The sequence below is a fragment of the Rosa chinensis genome, chromosome 2 (genome assembly GCF_002994745.2).
Source record: "Rosa chinensis cultivar Old Blush chromosome 2, RchiOBHm-V2, whole genome shotgun sequence".
Lineage (NCBI taxonomy): Eukaryota > Viridiplantae > Streptophyta > Magnoliopsida > Rosales > Rosaceae > Rosa > Rosa chinensis.
In genome coordinates, this window is record NC_037089.1 from 30,759,824 (window position 1) to 30,768,280 (window position 8,457).

An 8,457-nucleotide genomic window follows, 5' to 3' on the forward strand; every position below is an offset into this window, starting at 1 on the left:
TGTGAGTCGAACTCACGATCTCCTACTTATAAATTGGAGACTTATGCCACTTAATTCTATGCATAATTTTTTCTCTTTTTTTTCTTTATTCAGTCTCCACCTTTGTTCTCTGCTTCTAAGAACCTGGGCTTCCATGGATCTCTCAGAAAAAACAAAGTTATGGAGATTCATGTGGTACATGCATGAGTGCTTCAGTCCTTCATACTCCACATATATAAGGTTATTGTAGTTAATGAACAGTTGGAATTTACTCCAAAGAAGTTATAAACCAAAAGCTAGAGTCTTCTCCTCCGTTCGCTCTGACTCAGTGAGTGAGCTTCTCAGAGATCGATTCAGACTCTTCACTGTCTCTATCGATTCAGACTCCATTCGCTCCGACACAGAGACTGCTTTCTAACACATGTTAGAGAGCAGTCAAAGTTACTTGAAAGATATCTCTTATTGTCGTGTCCTAAAACGACTGTGACATCATGTGTCTCCAGTCTAAAAATATATTGTGATTTTTCCATAAAGAAACAAAAAGGAGAAAAAAAAAACTTGAAACGAACCGATCAGCTTACAGTATGATTGAATAATTTAATTTAACTTATTTTTATGTTTCTGAGAAGAAATGAAGATTGACTTGAGAGAAAGTCTTGCGTAGGGCAGCCGCACCGCCACCTATCAAATCAGTGCCCAGTAGGGGGTATTGCACTTTTAAAAATCAGGAGTAGTTTCGGAATAAAGCAGAAAATTTCTAAAATGTAATTGGCTGAGCGTACCACGTGTCTGGTACGACTGACGTACTCAACAATTTTTCTTGACATACTTGAGTCACCCCTGCTCGGAGCATGCCTTCTCGGGCCAGTCAGCGTGAATCCCAGCCGTTGTTATTATTTTTGTTGTCAATCATGGCCATATAAACGCATTTCTCAGTTTCTGTAAAACTGTAAAATGTGGATCAAAACAGAGACCAACTGGAAAATCTGGAAAGAAAGGGAGTGACGAATAATCTTCACCGGAAAAACGCAGGCAACTTTCAGACTCCTCATCAGCGCTTATCGGCCACCGCACTTGGGCGGCACGTGAACTGGTCAGTATTGCTTTCCTCTGATTCAAATTTTCAAGTTCACCTATCTGTTGCAAACGAATTTGATTCATGTTGGTTTTGTTCCTCCCTTAAAATACTGACTTATTAGGGTTCCAATGTGGGATGTGAGCACTTGGATGACGGTGATTTCTAATTCAAGTGTATGTGAACATATGGTGGGTGTTTAGAACTCCTCACTGTGTTGTTGTTGTTGTTGCTCTGATGTCTATGAGCGGATATGGTCACACACCGTTACTCGGAATCAAAACAGAATGAATAACATTTTCAAGGAGGATTGTGTAAATGAAGCAATGCAAAATCTCTGAATTGTTGCACTATGATAGTTGAATTAATCGAAACTCTGGGATAATTGTAGATACAACATCATATTCATCACTGCCCCAAATAAGTTAAGAGCTTTTGAACAAGTAATTTTGCTTAATATAACAGTTGTTACATCGATTTAGTAAGTTAAACCATCGGTTTAGTAAATTTTCCTGGGTAATACATCAACTAATGGCCTGCTTTTCAGGCATGTTGATACTTTAGACATCATGCGATAGCCTTGTAAGAGTCGTTGAATACCTAAATTTGCTCTGGTGTCCACATTTCCCCTGGACTATTATCTCATATTCTACACTTGTTGAACTTGGTTTGGTAGCCTTAGTATTAGACACGCACCACTCAAATGGTAAAGCAGTAGTAAACTATCAAATTCATGTTAAATATATCTTATTGGCTATGAATTGGAAAGACTGTCCATAGGCAATAAGGAATGTTAGTTGATGTGTTATATTTATATTATTGGACGAAAGTAGCTGTAAGTTATGATCTTCTCTGGATTCTGTGTCCTTTAATCATTGGTTTTACTGGGAGCCTTTATTCCTTGTACGCAAGTTTACATACCATGGCGGGCTTGTGTCGTATCTTTGTAGTTTGTAACGAGTGGCAAGGGTTAAGTGAGGTGGAAACTTAGTTGAGAACTTTTATACATTGCTTGTCATTTGAAGTGCATCTTGTCAAGAGTTTCGTTTTTAGGAATTGTGTTAGTTTCTGATAGTTTCAGATCTCCTGAATTTGATCTCTATACATATCTGTTGTATGCGCCATTTGTACTTTATAGTGATATTTAGCAACTGAGACAGTGGTAGGATTGAAATGCTCTACCAGAATGCTGGTCCTTTTGTGCTGAAAGCTTAAGTGAAAGTACGAGTTTGTTTTGACTGTTTGTAATTATAAATCTCAGCACAATCCAGAGGCTTCAAAATTATCGTTACATATTTACAGGAATAATGATGACTGGTAGGGAGGTTGTGTACTTGTTGACACGTATGCAGTGCAATAGGATGCTCTGAGGTTAGTTTAAGGATAGGTTTTATAGATAAAGATACGCAGGGGCTTGGTTAAGAAATAGTGAAATATTACTTCCCAAGTTTGAAGGGTACTTGTTCTCCTATTCAAGAAAAGTGGTTTTTAGTCGGAGAGCTCTAGTACCTCTAAGCAAGCTTTGTTGGGAAAGTGATTTGATGCATGCAAAGGGGATAGTATTGAACTAACAATAGATGTAAGTGGGCTAAGTGGTCTTTTGAATGGTGAAACAAACTCCTTGGATGCGATTTTGCGAAGGCACATGGGTGGATGGAAGCTCTTGTCTTTCATTATGTTTCAGAATGTTGATTTAGTCAAGTCCCCTTAAGATCATGTTAAGTGTGACTAGGAATGGCAACAATGTAGATGGGTTTCTCGTTGTTCCTAAGAATAAAGTTGAAATCCCTTCCCAGGTCATTGAGTACTACTCCTCCAAAATTAGCTTAGAAACCATTTGTAAGTTTAAGTGACTTAAGTATGGTTTTGCTTGAAAATACGTACTAGATCCCACACGCACACGACACACAGACTTACAAAAATGCATGCATAACTTAATATTTTCCCCCATAAAGACAGAACCCAAGACAGTACAGATATTGAAGAAAGTTTGATGAGACATTCATATATGTTTCTTATCAAGAGAAGATCAATAATTTCTGTAATAGGTGGTACAGACTGAGGCCTAAAATTTCAAAGGTCTGATGTTTATTATCACGATTGTATCATAATATAGTTTTCTAGTAAGTTTTCTATAAAATGTTTGGTTCTGTATTTGGTCTAGTCGTGCTGTCACATGTGAAAAGTTCATGTATTCTTCTCAAATTACAGGTTTTAGGTGTAACAAGAAGGCAGGTTTCTATTGGATGTGGCTCTAAATCAAGAGACAAGGTTGTTATTGTAGAGGAGATGACTCTACAAAGTGTTTTTGACATTCCGGATAGAGCTTCGAAGTGCAGCGCATAGGGTGAGAGATGTAAATATGATATTTGAATTGGGTTTGAGCTTGTGAAGCTTGATATTAGGACCTAACCAAGTCATACTTGATTTGTCCGGTTCTATCTGTATTTATAGAAAAGTTTCCCTCCTTATGGTTTAGATGCTTCAAAATTTGTATTCTGTTCCCCATTTACTACAAATAGTTACTTCTTTATAAAAGAAAATTATGCCTAAACTTAATCGGTCAATACTATGATTACATACATTTTAACTGTCTCAAATATTATTGTCTTCATAATCAATCTATTTGTGATGAAAGCATCTTGGTAAGTTATTTACCACACATTAAACCCTTTTCCAAACCTTGCTAGGAGCAGGACATCAACATATGTTGAATGTTTTCTATTTTTCCATTTTACTTCACCAAAAACCATTTAGTTGATATAGTTTTAATATTTGCCTGCTGTCGAAATCAAACAGCCATTCATCCTAGATGGAACCGGCTATTTCAAATCGCCAGCACAAATTCAAAGGTGATTCCATTTGAATCCTCACAGATTCAGGTAGTCCTTTAAAGATTTTTTCTTTTCTGTTTTTGTAATGAAATCAGTTTTGATCGGTTTTGATCTTTTCACATTTGAACATACCGTTTCTTATTTTCATTCAAATTGAAAGAAAAAAATAATAAGGCCATGACCTTGGCTACTGATTAAATGCACAGTTGTGGTTCAGATTTCAGAACACATGGGTGACTGCACATTAGATAGGTGCCTCTAACATGGCCTCATGGTTTAGAGGTAGGGATGAGAAACAAAAAGTTTTATTCTTTCTTTCCCTACAAGTTTGGTTGGAATGAAGATGTGCAGAAATTAGTGAACTAATTGATTTATAGGTTCAAATAGCCTCGCCCCCAATTTGAATGTCCTTGAAGTTGGGTGGAGATTTTTCTAATCCTCCAACTCTATCTGCTTCGTCTAGTCTATTTTATTTTACATTCTAATTCTGGTTGCAATTAGGTCTTGACACATTCATTTTCTATAAATCGTAGCTGTTGACTGCACATTAGATAGGTGCCTGCACATTAGATAGGTGCTTCTAACATGGCCTCATGGTTTAGAGGTAGGGATGAGAAACAAAAAGTTTTATTCTTTCTTTACCTACAAGTTTGGTTGGAATGAAAATGTGCAGAAATTAGTGAACTAATTGATTTGTAGGTTCAAATAGCCTCGCCCCCAATTTGATTGTCCTTGAAGTTGGGTGGAGATTTTTCAAATCCTCCAACTCTATCTGCTTCGTCTAGTCTATTTTATTTTACATTCTAATTCTGGTTGCAATTAGGTCTTGACACATTCATTTTCTATAAATCGTAGCTGTTGACTTCGGATGTTTTTAGAACCTGAGAAATCAAATCTGGTTGGTTCGATGTTAAAAGCCTTCATCTGAGTTGTGCATTAATGCATATTGGATCTGTCATAACGTGTTCACCCCTTTTAGATTTGTTCATCTTCAGCCTAGAGTATTTTTAAGCTGAAAAACTTAGATCCAGACCAACAATCTATGATTGTCAAATTATTCAGATTTTTCCATTCAACTGGAGTTGAACCATTGTTGCATTGCCATCAACTCACAGGGCCTCTTTGCTAGAAGTGATAGATGTGTTCCATTGGAGTTGTCTTCTATTTAGACATTCTGAACTTTGGTGCGAGGAACTCTCGCAACTCCTAGGCTCAATGTAATCTCTGCAGTAGATTCATTGAGCTTCCTGGTCCACCAACTGAAATTTACATTTCCTAGGCAAGTTGCTTGCTTGTGTAGTGACCAACTCAAATTCATAAAATGAGGACATCCCTAATGGAAGGAAAGGAAATATACATATACTTAGGGGTATTATACATATACTTAGCTCCAGTATCCAGATAGGTTTTTTTTTTTTTTTTTTTTTTTTTTTCCCCTTTGGGTATGGGCTGAAAGGAAATACACATATACTTAGGGGTTTTTGGGTCAAATTTTTGTCTAGGCTGCAGCCCAGATAGCCTACCATGTGGTTCCGCACCTGGTAGCAGTGGTCGTGACCAAGGATTAAAATATCTGCGATATTTTCGATATATCTCTCGATATCTCTTTTTTTGAAGAGAACGATATATCATAAGAGGGAAATATCTTATCTTCCATCGTTTCTGCAAAATTTCTCCGATATCATCAAATATCCATGATACATTAGATATTTGAGATTTTGAGATATATCCCCCATAAAATGAAGAAATATCTGTAGAATCTGATAAAAAAAACAAAAAATAGAAAAAAACAAAAAAAACTCAGCTATTCACAGAGAAACATACATTATGAAATATGGTGGTTACATCAGGGTGTAAAGTTTTAACAACGGTTTCTAGTCAGGATATGGCCTAATAAAGAGGCAAATTAACTTTTTTGAGAAAAATATCTCGAAGTGAAACCTCTGAAGGCAGATTTGGGTGAAGAAATCCCCTCAAGGCTAATCTGGGCGAGGAGAAATCCCCTCAAAGTGATTCTGTGTGAGAAGTAATTCTCTCAATTTAAATCTATGTGAGGAGAGATTTCCTCAAGACGAATCTGGGTGAGGAGAAATTCCTTCAAAGCTAATATGGGTGAGGAGTATTCCCTTCAAGGGAAATCCAAGTGAGCAGTGGAATCTAGGTGAGGAGAAATTCCCTGAAGACAAATGTGGGTGAGGAGAATTCATAATGAAGCGATTTCAACAAAAGAAAACAAACTTGATGGAGTCATGGAGTCATGTTTCAAAAAGTAACTCAATTCACTTCATATTTCTCAATTATATGGGATTGGCCTCAATTATGTCAAAGTTTTAGACAAATAGAACATACTATTGGGTTATGATCCGCACAAGAGTGTAAAATAATGTGGTGCAATTATATGAATCATTTGGTATTGTGTAATCTGTTACTCTATATAGTTTGTAGTATGGAGTTGACTCTATGTTGTATGTTCGTAGACCAGCGAGCAACTTTTCAACCACCTAGAGTCTCTTTTTGGATATAGTTGAAGTTGACCTAGAGTCTTTTTTTGGATATAGATGAAGTTGACAGTCATATGTATTTATATGTAACTTTAATAAATTGACTCTTTCAAAAAAAATATATATCTCTAATATTTCCGATATCTCCTTTTTTCAAAGTTCTAATAATGACTAAATACTCATTACTCCTCATACTTTTGCATGAAAAACAGTTTAGTCCAAAATTTTAAAATTAAACAGTTTAGTCCTTATTCTTTCTAGGGCTAAATACTGTTTAGTACCCTGTGGTATGGGTCAAACATCAATTCTGTCCCTCGACTTTGAATTTCATCAAAAACACCCCTGCAATCTCATCTTCTCGTCCAATAGGTCTCTCTGTTGAGATTTCGTCAATTTCAGACGTTAAGTGGGGCCCACATGCAAGTGAAATTCCAAAAATGACCCTGGCTCTTCATCAGTTATGTTCTTCTCTTTCTTCTTCCTCTCTCCACTTCTGTAAAAACAATTTCTTCTCTCTCTTCTAACATCGACGGAGCTCAGCTTCCTGTTTCGATCAGAGACTTCAGTCTTGCATGTGCTTTACTCTCCTCCTCTCAATCCTCAACCCACGAGCTTCTCTTGTATATCCCCGAACACTTCTCGGTCGCCGCCGACTGGGTCTTGAATTCTTAAAAGCTTATTCCGATTATAGCGAGCAATTTGTTGATGGTTTGTTGGCCTAGGAGAATGGGTCGTTGCTGAAATTGATGCTTGAGGTGATGCCGTTGCTGGAGGATAAAGGAGAGCTCGATTTATAAATCGGCGGATGGGGATGAGGTCTAGGCTGCGTCGGCGACAATGCCAATTGGGAAAGTTGTGTGCTTTTGTCTGTTCCTTGTGCTTTGATGGCTCTGGATCACTGATTGTCGGACTTCATGGAGGTTGGGCTGGACTAGACTCGTCGACGGCCGATGAGCACGATAGTGGTATAGGTGTTGCCGGTGGAACTCCGGTTGATAGTGGAGTTGGCTCTGGAGTTGGTCAAGGCACCAATTCACGTCATGGAGTGGTTCACTGAGCAAATCCCCTGTTAATCTTATGCTCATGCCCATGGACTCAGCTACAAGCATTTAAAACAGATAGAGTTTCCCAGAAAAGGAATGCAAAAAGTGCGTGACAGTTGCATTGGGTTGTTGAGATTTTAATTGTCCGTATTTCATTTTAACTCGTGAATTTTCCCCACCGATCTTCTGTCAAAGTTTGCTTCTTTCTTCTGTTTATGAATTTAGGCTATCAAAGTTCGATTCTTTGTTCTGTTTTTGAATTTGGGCTTTGACGAATGTGGGTGGATTTAGCAATACAGTTTGTGAGATTGGAGCTGCATTTGAATTGGTTTTCTGTTTTTGATTTTCGATGAAATTGCGAAGATGTGGTGTGTGAAAGAGGGATGGAGGTTAGATCTGAGGGTGTACATGTGCGGTGCGATAAGTTTCCGTCGTTGGTGATTCCGTCGTCCAAGATTCCCGCGTAGGTGATTCCGTCGCCGGGGATTGAGAAGACGCATTTGCAGGTGTGGTTCATATGGTTGTGCTCAAGCTTGTTTGTTTGGACTTGTTTGGTTCGTTTGCAGGTCTGGAATTCGTTTTGTTGATGAAATTTAAAGTTTGCAATTGTGAGGAATCCAATTTTGAATGCTTGCAGCTCGGAGAAGTTGGAGCTTACAGAGTAGGTAGAGAGAGAGAGAGAGAGAGAGAGAGAGAGAGAGAGAGAGAGAGAGAGAGAGAGAGAGAGAGAGAGAGAATTGGGAGGGAATTAATTATTAAAAGAGCCAGGGTTATTTTGGGAATTTCACTTCCATGTGGGTCCCACTTAACGTCTGAAATTGACGGAATCCTGACGGAAGGACCTATTGGACGAGAAGATGAGATTGCGAGGGTGTTTTTGATGAAATTGAAAGTCGAGGGACTGAATCGATGTTGGGCTTATACTACAGGGTACTAAACAGTATTTAGCCCTTCTTTCTATTTCTCACACAACAGGTCCTAAAATGACTATTATACCCCTCACTTTTTATTTTTTTTTATTTTTC

The 8,457-nt window shown here is 37.9% G+C and overlaps 1 long non-coding RNA gene across 1 annotated transcript; it reads left to right on the forward strand.

Moving 5' to 3' along the window:
• Positions 1 to 915: 915 nt before the first annotated feature.
• Positions 916 to 3,621, forward strand: LOC112189499. The gene is made up of 2 exons (XR_002931947.2): positions 916 to 1,072; positions 3,266 to 3,621. It is a non-coding gene; the product is annotated as an uncharacterized LOC112189499 (long non-coding RNA).
• Positions 3,622 to 8,457: the final 4,836 nt, after the last annotated feature.